Genomic DNA, 12,967 nt, shown 5'->3' on the forward strand with positions numbered 1-12,967 from the left:
CATCAATACACTTTAGGAGATGATGCTTCAAAGGAATGGTACCTACATTTTCGTTTAGCAAAATGTTTTTTTCCTAGTTGCATTTTTTGTGAGCATTTATTTTGAAGCAAGGACTCAATCTTACTTTCAAGCTTCAGTAAATATTTGAATCTAATCAGAGAGCATTCTAGGAGCATTATACATACCCAATATTGTTCAACTCTGCAAATGTGTGCACACATTTTTATACTGGGACCACTGTTAGCAGTGCAGTCCGAGCTTACAATAGGGCCTTAGAGCGCTCACCCTAAAAATAAAGGCTTTTCATTAATGAGCCATAAATACAAGTTCAAACAGCATTAACATACAGACACGAATATTACTTTAACTACATACAATGCCCTTCCATGATCCATACTTCAGTACTGTAAACAGGAAGCCAAAAGGGCTTGTGCTGCTGGGGGCTGGGCCTACTTGTCTCAAGAACAAAATAACCATGAAAACTTGTTGAACTTGACTCCAAACAATATGTCCTAAGAGTTGGGCTATAAAAATTCCACACACCTGGGTCTAGATGTCTTACATTATCCTGGCCAGAGCATCTAGGCGAATTACCCAAGCCTGCGCCCAAGCAGTAAAGAGTTTGGGTTTTTGGACTGATGAATATCCTTCAAAGGAAACACGCCAGAAAACTGTCTGGCTCCTGTTTCAGCCTTCTAAGATCCCTATGGTAACTCCCTTTATCTAGGGCATCCAAAATTTGTGATAAGAAGGCTTCAAGCTAGTTCAGAACGCCGCAGCCAGAGTAAATACCCAAACATCAATCAGCCAGTCCGGCCCTGGCAGCGCTACACTGGCTGCCCGTTCAAAAATAATCTATTTTAAGGGCCTCTGCATCGCGCCTTTTATGGAAAAGACCCTCCCATCTTTCGAAACCTACTTACCTCATCTGTCCTCAGTAGAGACCTCAGTTGAGGCAGTTTAAAACTCCTGTCGGTACCTAGGGCCAGGAAAGCATGAAGCAGCAGCCGTTCCTTTGCTCATTTGGTGCCTAAACTATGGAACAGCCTTCCTCTCTCCCTCGAAGTCAGGAGTCAGAAGGATGTTTAGGAAACGTTTAAAAACTCACCTTTTTTAAATGGCATGGTAAAACCTACTAGATCATGTGGGAAACCATAGTGGTTGCTGCATTAAGCGCTGGGAGGCCTAGTTGGGTAGCTATGCGCTACATAGATACCTGTTCATGATTAGCTTCTGAGAATTGAAGGAGTGGATGGTCTCTCCAAGATTAAGAGAATTCATCAACTCAAGACCGTCGCCAGAAGACTGGCTGGTGCACATGTGTCTGAAAAATGTGTATCTCATAACGTTTTATCCCTCAACACAGTTTCTTAAGATCATCTGAAAAATCACATATTTTAAACTTGTGGCTCTTCTATTCAGAATATCCTCAGCACTTGGTGCTTAATTTTGTGAGGTAAATCATGGAATTCCACACAGGTCGAGTGATCATGTACCTGGTCATCTGCTGATGGATCCAACTTCACAACAACTGCTTGACACTTGAACATGGCAACAGATCTTTTGCACGGGCTGGAGCTCATCATCAATGGGGATAAATTAGCATGGATTCCCAAGAAAATGATTTTGCTAGCCTTCTTCAACAACTTTCTGGCAGCTACTCTAGATTACTGCATAAAGGTGAGGGACAGTTGCAAGGAATTGAGAAAGTGTTCTCGATGTCCCTGAGGTACCCAGCCAGGACTGTGGGCTTCTTTAGGCTTCCATCCAGGCAACCACAGAACAAGGCCTCTCATCTGAGAAGAAGTCTCACTTAGTTGGAGATGGTAGAGCTTGCCACCAATATTAGGTTCGGAATCAAGTAGTGGATGCATCACAAGAGGCCTGGGAAGGAACAGCAACTTTGATAACTACCCCAGAAGTAATAGATGCCAGCCGACAGGGCTGGGGCACCCAATGTGCGGATTTGTCCACAGATTTTAAGTTGTGAAAAGAAGAACTAAGCCCTTATTGTACAAAACCATCTTTCCTGGTCTCTGTTTGACGTTTCTGCTACCACATATACAACAAAGGATGACTCAAATGATGGATTCCCTTTGAGATGGGTACCATCTCAGCATGATGTTATATTATGCAGGGCTTAGGTGGAGCTGGCCAAAGAGTTCTGACATTTCTGCTAGGACAGATATTTCTGTGCAAACCAAGTACTTTCTAAATTGTAATGGCAGACTGCCACTTCAGACTGCAGGTTTCAAGAAACTGGAAACTAGACCAGGGAATTTTTCCAGGTACTGATGGACAGGTTGAATCAGTGTTCAATAGAATGTTTTCCCAGTTGGAAAACAAGTATCCAAGACATTTGAACTGGTATCCTGATTAACAATGGAGGTGAATGAAGAGCAACCATGATCCCTCCAATCTTCCCAATTCATAATAAGTTAAGGAGACAGCTGGCGAATCCGATATCGATCATGCAGACTTAAGTTCTCAAATTAGGTTCCCATTTCTTCTAAGTTTTCTTACAATCTTTCCATCCTTTTTCGAAAGTCCTACTCATCTGGGTCAGAGAAACCAATTGGTGCCAGAGGGATCCTTCTAACTGATGGAATAGATGATGAAAGAGAACACTGGGTGGTTCAAGGACTTTTGATCCAGGCTGACAACTTCATACAATAAGCTTGGGCTGAAAGTACAGTCAGTCGGTACAATCAACTTGGCAATATTGGTTAGGGGTGTGTATGGGTTAGTACCCATAGAGCACAAATTATTTCGAATTTTTGTTAAAATTACCAGATTCAGGTCTTGCTAGCAGGATAGTTAGCTATTTCTGTTGGGCAATGATGTCCCAGTCATAGAACATCCACTGATGTAAAGACTGATTAAGATGGTGAGTTTCTTGGTATCAGCCGCCCCCAATTATATCTTGACTATAAGATGCAAACAAATAGTCTTACAAATGGTTTTGCCATCGACCCACAAAACGTTTCTCTCTCAAAACAAACGTTTAACAAAGTAGGAGATGCTGCTATGTTTAGTCTTTGTAGAAGAGTCTCAGATCTGCAGGCTTCTGAAATCTCAGTCCGGGTAACATTTATCATTGCTATGAAGACCAAGTCTAAAACTCATTTCATTGTGTACTGCGCATTTCCCAGTACATCTAGACTCTGATGTAATATATCACATTTTATAAAATCATGCCAAGTAAGCTCTGCCCAGTTAAGAGTTAACTAAAAGCCAAATTTGAATAGGATAACTTTTAGGTTGGTCTTGTATTCAACCATATTCAGAATGGTACAATGAGTGTTGCAACAAGCGGACATTGATCTGACAGCATTCAAAGCTCATTCACTAAAGGGGCAATGGCTTTAAAGGCTTTTCTATTGTTAATTTATTTAACAAATAATAGTGATGCCATTGATTGGTCAAACCAGTTCCCCCTACAAAACATTTTACTTTCAGCAGGAGCAGATTCTCTGATAGTTGGCAAGCCATGGACATGAATTATCCTCATCTCAGGTTCATTATATAAGATATTATAAATAAAAATATAAGAACTTCCCCTTTGTGAAGGACAGTTTGAGTTCTCATCCAGCATTATCTTAACCTCACATTCCCGTCCACAACTATGCAATAAATAACAGTTCAGTCATAGCTTCTGCAATAAATGCACACTGTGCAAACTGGAGAGCCTAACCCCCCTGAGTGCTAAGGATGAGATAGTCTTGTCCTCGCACCATTGGGGCTGGCTGCACTGAGGATAATACCAACTCATCCTTAGCACTTAAGTGGCTATGAGAGGTGCTCTTCTAATATACACAAGATGCAGGAAAAGACAAAATAAACAGAGGGAGAGGGAGTTAGAAAGACAGAGAAAACAGGGACAGAAAGAGCAATAAAGTCATAGTGAGAGACATACACAGAGGTAGAGATAGATAGAGGCAGACAGAGACAGAAACAGACACACGCAGTCAGAGAAGAAAAGAGACAAATACAGATAGAGAATTAGAGACCATAATAGAATATATAACGAACACGATTTATGCCATGCTAGTGAAAATAAATGAGGATAAAAAATGTAACATGGAACAAGTACATTAATAAACACAGATTCACACATTTATTACTATAGTACAAAAGTCAAATTCCATGCTTTACCACAGCGCATCATAACAGACTAGAGAAAACAATGCTGTTTTCTCACAGGTTGCATTCTAGAATCAGCTTACAGAGGAAAACAACTTGGGCCAAAAGTCACAAAGCCTAGCAAATGTGATTTTCTCACTGCACAGATTTAACACCTAGTGCCATGGTTATGGTTAAACACCTTTGGGTATAACTACTGCATATGGAAAACCAGCAGGACTTGCACAACAGATGCAGACTCCACATTATTACTGCTGTTGAGATAGAGAAGTGACATCACAGAGCATTCATGGTGTCTACGTTCAGTAATCATGGCCCCTCCCAAACTCAATATGGGATTACACTCTGTGCACTTGAATAGTTATTAAATAGTCATATACGTTCAGTTAAGTGGAAAACAAGGATCCAGCTGGGCTGCAATACTCATTCAGATGAGACCTTGCAGAAGTAGTCAGTCCCTCTGTAGTGATTGTCTCATTTGTACTGAGAGGGCTACAAAGCAAAATCAGGAAGTTACAGGAATAGTATTCTTTTATTTCATTTTTCAAAAGTTCATACAAGGGTTTTTTTTTACCTGAAAGCAGATGTGACAGAATTCTACAGGCTGCCTGTACTCCCCGACAAATGCTTATGGGGCCCTCTGCTACTGCAGTTCAAGTATTCAAGCATTAGGGTGCTCCAAGATCTCTTATGACCCCTCTCCACCTTAAACACGCAGTGTGGTTAGGTAACTTGGAGTCTCAAAGAGTAGAATTTTTTGGACAACCTAACACGAAGACTAAGAACCTAGTGCAATCAACGATGGGTGTCGGACATTCTAGGAAGCAGATGGCATTTACCGCACCATGACTGAACAGTTAGGCTGTGAAGGGGAGAGACTACTTTCAAAAGCAGCCAATGTTATGGTGGATGACAGAATTTAAAAAACTGAGGTACACCATGCAGAAGAGGTGAAGGCTTGGAACAGGAGTCTGAGATTTATTGACTGACTGTGGTTGCGACCAGTATGAAATTAACCAGTTTAAGGGCCAAATCATAGTCTCTGTGCTGCAGACTAGCCTAAGACCTGAGGAAGTCCTAAATATTATTTTTTCCAGCTGATAACTGTTTAGGCTGTTTCCAGACATAGCTAGCCAGGGCTCTGGACAGACACTGTAGGTTTGACACAGTCACTAGCTGCTCATATCTTCAGGATTATCTAATTGTAGGCAGTTTTCAGTCTAAACTTGTTTGGGCAGCTTTCTGCCTAAATAATAATAAAAAGATCTGATCCGTGAGGTTTGACGGCAGATTAACGGATTGTTCAAACCACATCAAATAGTTTTGTTCGGGACAAGTTTTGAGTACAGCTTGTTCCTGCTCACATACAATTTAGTAACATTTTTATACATTCTCAGTTCATAGCCTTTCTAGATCATTCAAAGATGGTTTCAGGCATGGCCTGTATCCAATTCCATTCATTTGCTTTAAAAAATAAATAAAACATACTTAAAAACAGAAAGGTCAGCAGAAAAACAAACGTATCTGACAATTAAAATACCTCTTTCAGACACCTTTTCTAAAGTGAATGAAGGCAGAGGAATTATGGCAATGTACCTTTAAGGGCTTCAATCCATCCAGTGTACCATCATGCTCTGTAGATGTCAGTTACCACAGTTCTTTTTATTGGTGCAAGCAAAGGACAAAAATTCATATGTGAAAAATAATCATTTTTATCCCTTCCATTATGGAGAAGTACGCTGCTTCAGGTTCCCTCAAAGAAGATCTAGAACTACAGTTAAGAAACTATTCCTTTGCCTTCAGATATTCTTTGCCGATGATCATAAGCACTGATTGGAATAGCAAGCACATTGTTTTCTCCTTCTGCTAAGTTTCTTAGCAAAAACAAACATTAAAACTAAGCAAAAGGATTCCTGAAGGAGGCCTAGCCTACTTGAGCATTTGCTCTAGAATGTGAATCAAGACAACAGTGCCTCTTAAAAGTGTGAACAGACCTGCAGGTGGCTGCTTTGCAGATCTTGGAAATTGGAAATTGAGATATTCCTTTTTTCATTATATTGGCTTTTTCGGTTGCAAAGTAGAAAAAATCTGTCTGGACAAGGATTATTTGGACATGGCTGGACCTGTACGCAATGGACCATAACTAACAAACAACTGTTTGGACTTTATGTACTTAGTCTTTTTCTAGAAAGAATTGTAGGACTCTTTTTATGTCAAATGTATGGAGGGAACTCTCTGGCAGAGTAGAGAGGTTCTAAAAGCCCATTGGTAAGGTAACTTTTTGATTCCCGTGAAAGTCCATAAATACCTTAGGTATGAATTTAGAATGAGTCCCCATGACAACCCTAGTACTATGAAATACAGTTCATGGGAACACAAATCTTGAATACCGTTGATCCTGCATGCAGATGAAGGCTTTCCTTGACAAGTGTTGTAAGGAAGGCTTATGAACTGGATTGAGTGGTGCACAGACAAGTCGTTTGAGAACAATAATATTTACCTAAGGAGATGAAGGCCTCAGTGTTAGGGAAAAACCTTTAACGCTACCCAATGTGTCCTTAACCTCTGGGATTTTGAAAAAAAAGAGGTTTATGGAAGACATTTACTGTAAGCCGTAATGGCTGATGGGTGGACTTTCATGGAAGGGAACTAACTGTAAGCCTGATCAGGCCAAATTAATCTAATGTGGTAGAAAGGCTTCTTTCTTGAAGGTAGTAGTATCAAAACTGTTCTGAGAACACAAGATACAGAATCTCTTGCATTTAAAAAGAGAAGGAAGCTGTTTTGGGTGGATGTCTAGCATCTCAAAATGTCAATCCAATCCAATAGGAGGTTCAAGTGTCCAATTTGAATGCGTTCAGGAGCTTGGCAGCAAATTTCAAGGATGGGAGGTTGGTATGCAGAAGCTGGCTTCTGGGTTTGTGCAGAAGGTTCAGTGTGCCTGACAGTTTCATGTGTGGTGGTCTAATAGGTGAAGGAAATCCATGTCCCACCACTGAAGGGATTACCCTGGTGCAACTGGAATAATCTTTGTTCTTGAGTATATCACCCAATGATTAATGCTGGTGTCAGGGGAAATCAGTAGCAAGGAATGAAGAATTTGGCAGGACCATTCGCTTCACAAGGCATTCCCCTTCGTCCCTGGTTGGTAAGATCTCAAGACTAAGTCTGGTTCTCTGCGCTTGCAACTAAAACCAATTGGAGGAACCATAATCACAGAAGATGCCTTGAATGAAGGAATCACACAGACCCCACTTAATTATCAATCTGCTTAGGATGCACTATTGAGTAATCTGGACCCAAGTCATGTGGTCTGCTGTAATTCTCAAGTTCCTGGCAATCAATCTGGTGGTGCCTGGTGGTTTGAACGTCCAGGGAAAAGGCTCTGGATCTTGTTCCTCCCTTATGCTCAGGTGATGCAAGGTTGTGATATACTTTCTCTGAACAAGCAGGGTGTTCATCCTGAAAGATGGGCGGTAGGCTTTCAGGGCCAAATGCACAGCCCTCAATTCCAGCAAAGTGATGTGATATAACTGCTTTGAAGACCTCATTCTTTGGATCTGTTAATGATCCATGTGAGTGCCCCAACCTGTTAGAAAAGCATTGTCACAAAAGTCTAGGTCGGAACATCTTCACAGAAGTTCATTCCACACAGAAGGTTGGACAACACCACCAATTGATTGGCTGGGTAGCATGTTAAGGAGGTAAAGTCTTAAAGGCATTGTTATAACTAAGATGGGAACTAAAAAGTTGTAGGTCGCCACAGACACAAGAGAGGATATCTGCCTTGCATTGTTGGATGTGCTGTTGTCTGAAGTCTGCAATATTTGAGACAAACCATTAACAGTCTACCCCCCGAAGGATACATTTTTGTCTTCAAAGTGTCTAGTGCTGCTCTTAGATAATACAATTACTCTGCTGGAGTTGATGTTGATTTTGACTTATGCAAACCCAATCGGTTGAGAGTAGAGATTGTTAGATGGAAATGCTAATGGGTATGCTGAGATTTTGAAGCCTTGATCAGCCACTTACCTATATATCGACAAACTAAGATGTGTTTCCACACAGCCTTGCATTTTAAGAATGTACTTGGTACCAACTTCAGGCTAAACTGAAGAATCTTGTACTGAAAAAGATCTGCTGCAATGTTTCAGCGCAATCTGCACATGAAAACATACGTCTTGGGTATGAATTCATTCTTGAGTCTTTTCTTTTTAACCAGACAGTAGCAAGCATAAATTTCAAATCCGTTTTTGGAGGAGGGAAAATAGCTCTACGGCTTGGTTCTGAAACACTGCAAGAGGGTGTTGATTTCTTGCTGATGGTCATCCTAGATGTTGCAAGGACGACTTCTTCACCAATCGCGGATAACTGAATCTGAGACAGTAGCCATTCTAAACAATATTCAAAACCCATGTGTTGCCTGTGATGATTGCCACTCTTTCCTGAAAGAAAAATGCTTCTACTTACTGAAGTGGGTAACAGAAGAGAGAAAGGGGAGAAGGAAGTTAGTAGTTGCCCTTACAGGAGTTTTACAAGCTGCCGCTAGTGACTGATGCCCTCATTTTCCTCTGGACTGTCTGACACCTGTGGTGTGGAAAAGGCCTCTGTTGCTGCTGCAGACGATGACGCCCCTTTAGGAAATAATGGCTATCATAAATAGCTATTCCGCCATCCCGCAGGAACCACAGCACCGAGACCGCCCTCATCGCCGCAACCGTTGACATCAGGACCATGCACGACAAAGGCGAAACGGCGGCCCTAATCTACCTGGACCTCTCGGCCGCTTTTGACACCGTCTGCCACCACTCCCTCTGCACTCGCCTCTACGATGCCAGGAACCGCCACAAGGCCGTGGACTGGATCACATCCTTCCTCTCCGGCAGAACTCAGAGTCTGCCCCCCCCCTTCCTGTCGAAAGCCACCAAGACCATCTGCAGCGTCACCTAAGGGTCTTCTCTCTGCCCAACTCTTTTTAACATCTACATGGCACCGCTCGTCAACATCATCCGATCCCAAAACCTCAACATCGTCTCCTACGCCGACGACACACAGCTGATCCTCTCACTCACCAAGGACCCCGCCACCGCCAAAACCCACCTCCACGATGGACTGCATGCCATCGCCAACTAGATGGAGAAGAGCCGCCTCAAACTTAACTTGGGCAAGACAGACATCCTCATCCTCAGCTCTAACCGCCCCGCATGGGACAACTCCTGGTGGCCAGCCACCCTAGGAACCTCACCAACTCCCACGCACGCAATCTAGGTTTCATCCTAGACTCATCACTCACCATGACCCAGCAAGTCAACACAGTCTTATCTTCCTGCTTCAACACCCTCCGCATGCTTCGCAAGATCTTCAGATTGATCCCCACCGAAACAAGGACGGTCACCCACGCCCTTGTCAGCAGCAGACTGGACTACGGAAATTCACTCTACACAGGAACCACAGCCAAGCTCCACAAGAAACTACAACGGATACAGAACGCCTCTGCGCGCCTCATCCTCAACATCCCACGCCGCGACCACATCTCAGCCCACCTTAGAGACCTACACTGGCTTCCCATCACCAAGAGTATCACCTTCAAACTCTTCATCCACGCCCACAAAGCTCTTCACAACACAGGCCCTGCCTACCTCAACGAGCGACTCACCTTCCACACTCCTGCCCACCAACTCCGTTCCACCAACCTTGCGCCGTCCCTCACATCCATCGAACTACAGCCGGCAGCAGATCCTTCTCCCACCTCGACACCAAGACATGGAACACCCTGCCTGCCCACCTACGACAGACCCAGGACCTCCTGACCTTCAGGAAACACCTCAAGACCTGGTTATTCGAGCAGTAGCAGTCCCCCCCCCCCAACCTCCTTTTCAGCGCCTTGAGACCCTAGCGGGTGAGTAGCGCACTTTACAAATGATTGATTAATAGGTTCTATATGTATGTGTCTCCTTCTCAGACTTCACTCAAACCATTCTGTTATCAGTACAGCTTCCATTCTGTTATCAGTACAGTTTCTGAATATGGTGTTTCCAGAGAATGGTACATTTAAATGTCTTTTTTTTGCCTCTAGATTAAGACCAGCAAGTCTGCACTATGAAGAATATCTCAACGCCAGACAATGACAATATCCCTGGCCTTCTACTAAACATTTGCCTGCTATTCCACAGATGATTTAATACCATTACATCATCTACCAGGGACATCAATGCCTCATATGATGCATTCTCTTCTTGGAACTTCCCTGTATGGGATCGAACACTGGTAAGGGGAATGGCCCTCTCCTCACTCCACTGACCTTCTGCTTTTCCCTGACACCAACTCTTGCTGCCTTTGCTTTTTTCTTTTCTTTCACTAAGGTGAGTTTTCTCTCTGTCTCTCAGAATGCGGTTGGAAAAGGCTCTGCATTGTTCACATCTGTCAGGGACACAGGCTTCTGGAAGGCAAAGAATACACACACAATGTCGGTCTGCTTTTGCCATTGTCCTGTCACAAGCAGGACATTTGTCAAAAAGAAATTACATTTTGACATATGAAAAATATATTCTGCCAGAAAAGGATTACAAATCACTCTGAATGCCTAAAGCCGTCAAGTGAAGAGGTTTTAAAAGAAAGATGGATTGATTTCGAAGGAGAAAAATCTTTAAAAAGATTTCAGTGCTCCTTGATCTTGTCATTATGAGATGGAAAAAAAAAAAAAAAAAAAAAAAAAAAAAAGAACTTTGGTAACTGCCATCCACAGGGCATGATGGGACTTTGGAGAGCTTGGAGCCCTTACAGGTGCAGTATCTCTTTTCAGCTTAGCATAGCTGCAGCCAATGGCTGCATTGCTCAGATTCCTCCCTTCATTCACTTAAATCAAGTTTATTTAATAAGTGCTTTAAATATCACTTACTTTATCTAGTGACATTTGTTTTGAACTATTTTTTAAAGCAAATGAATGAAATTGGCAATGCAGCATGCTCTATAGGCTACTACATTATTTATTGTTCAATAAAAAAAAATCTGGCTTTTCCAAAGTAAGGAGATTTAACAAATATACATTTGGAAGATGTTCTCTAGGATCTCAGTATGTGGACGGTACCTTTTAGTGCTTATCTAACTATCAATGGATATCCGTAAAGGAGCACCATAAGTTGTCCAATCACTTAAAGTGGTACAACAAGGTTAAATAATGACAAGTTGCAGAAAATCAATATGGATAAATACATCAGGAACTGTTTAAAAAAAATCATTCTTTACACCAGAAACTCTATTTGCGGTAATTCGACCACAGGAAGGCATTGGGACTTAAATTGTTGCCGACCAATACTTTTTTCCTTCTCACACCATTAATATTTCACAGCCCTGTGACCAGCAGCTATGCATGTCAGTCTACTGTATCTAGCTATTCTTTGGTAGGCAGAAAAATCTGTATATCATGATCTGAGTTGTACAAATAAATTAGAATTATTCTGGGTAGCAGAAGCAGAAGCTTTTGTCAGAATTCTATGCTACCTGCCCCAGTAGTTGTGGTGGAGTGCCCACCACAACTTGGAATAGATGCTATTGCCAGTTTTAAGTCTAAAATGTAACAACTTGATATGCTGACACCCTACCTAACCCATTGCACCTCTGCTCAGATCTGGTCCAACAAAGAACACCAGCACAGAAGGTTTATTTATTTCCTTCAAGTCACATGCTGGTTAATTACGATTCAGTACCATTCTTTTTTTACGTAACTGTGCCAGGAATCACACCAAAGTCTTCGAACGTCAACCATTTTTATGTCAAAGATAAGCACAGTTTGATGAGGTATATGAGATAATTGATCACTCATTTGAAATAAAACAATTACGCAACCCTTCACAGAGTGTTCACTTTTATGTTCCCAGACCAAAAATAAGTCCTTAGCATCTCTCTCAGATGAAAGAAGATTAAACAATATTGCGCTTACCAATGTGTTCAATGTTGTTTAGCAATTTCTTGTCTCTTCAGAGGACTAGACCATGTTCAGTTAACAATGAATATGCAAGAGACACTATCAGTGTCAAATAAGTTCTACAAACAAAGAGCATAATAAGATTTACAAAGAAATTACAGTTGAGAAACTGGTTTCTCAATTCTAAAACATCACTGTAACAATTTACAGAATGGAATCATATTCAGTTGTGGAACCACCATCACTCTGCCCGGATACAATTATAGGAGACACCTGTACTCCATGAGCATGTGGCTACTACATTTCTGAGTCCATGGGTTTATCATCCGTTCCTGAAGACAGGGCACCCATATTGTTATGAAAGGCTTCTGTTGTAACTAATTTAAGTGAACTGATCTGGGGTTATACCTTCAAATAAAGGATTATTAAGATGGAGGTAGAAATATTTCACAGGACCAACCCAAGATTGGAATGGTTAAAGAAGCTGGCTTCTGTGCACTCAATAATGAAGTGCCTTAACAAAAGCGAATGGTCGCTTCAAAATCAATGCTAACATTTTGAGCAGTGTGCAATTACACTTAGGTGCATGCATCTAAAAGCAGGTAAATAAGATTAAATAATACTAAGATATGAAACTTTCTCACTGTCTCCACTCTTCAACCTCAGAGAGATTCTGATAATTAAAAGTGTAATTTCACAAATGTGAACAATACTTTAGGGAAGCTGGATATATGCCCGTACATTATTGCAGATTTACAGCTTACATTTATTCACAATGATTTACAGAAGTAGGCCAGGAAATCGTACTCCAGGATATATGCCCGTGCATTAGTGCAGATTTACAGCTATTCACAATAATTTACATAAGTAGAACAGGAAATTGTACTCCTAGAACATATT

At 41.7% G+C, this 12,967-nt stretch overlaps 1 protein-coding gene across 4 annotated transcripts in view; it reads right to left on the reverse strand.

The window, feature by feature from the left end:
- ABHD2 (abhydrolase domain containing 2, acylglycerol lipase) overlaps positions 1-12,967 on the reverse strand; it is a 210,508-nt gene that overhangs the window by 176,386 nt on the left and 21,155 nt on the right. The window contains exon 2 of one of the 4 annotated variants that reach the window (XM_069222705.1): positions 12,083-12,186. The exons of the other annotated variants lie outside the window; for them this stretch is intronic. The gene's annotated coding sequence lies outside the window, so the exon portion shown is untranslated. The remainder of the gene's footprint in view (positions 1-12,082; positions 12,187-12,967) is intronic. 4 annotated transcript variants of the gene reach the window in all.

The sequence above is a fragment of the Pleurodeles waltl genome, chromosome 3_1 (genome assembly GCF_031143425.1).
Source record: "Pleurodeles waltl isolate 20211129_DDA chromosome 3_1, aPleWal1.hap1.20221129, whole genome shotgun sequence".
Taxonomy (NCBI): Eukaryota; Metazoa; Chordata; class Amphibia; order Caudata; family Salamandridae; genus Pleurodeles; species Pleurodeles waltl.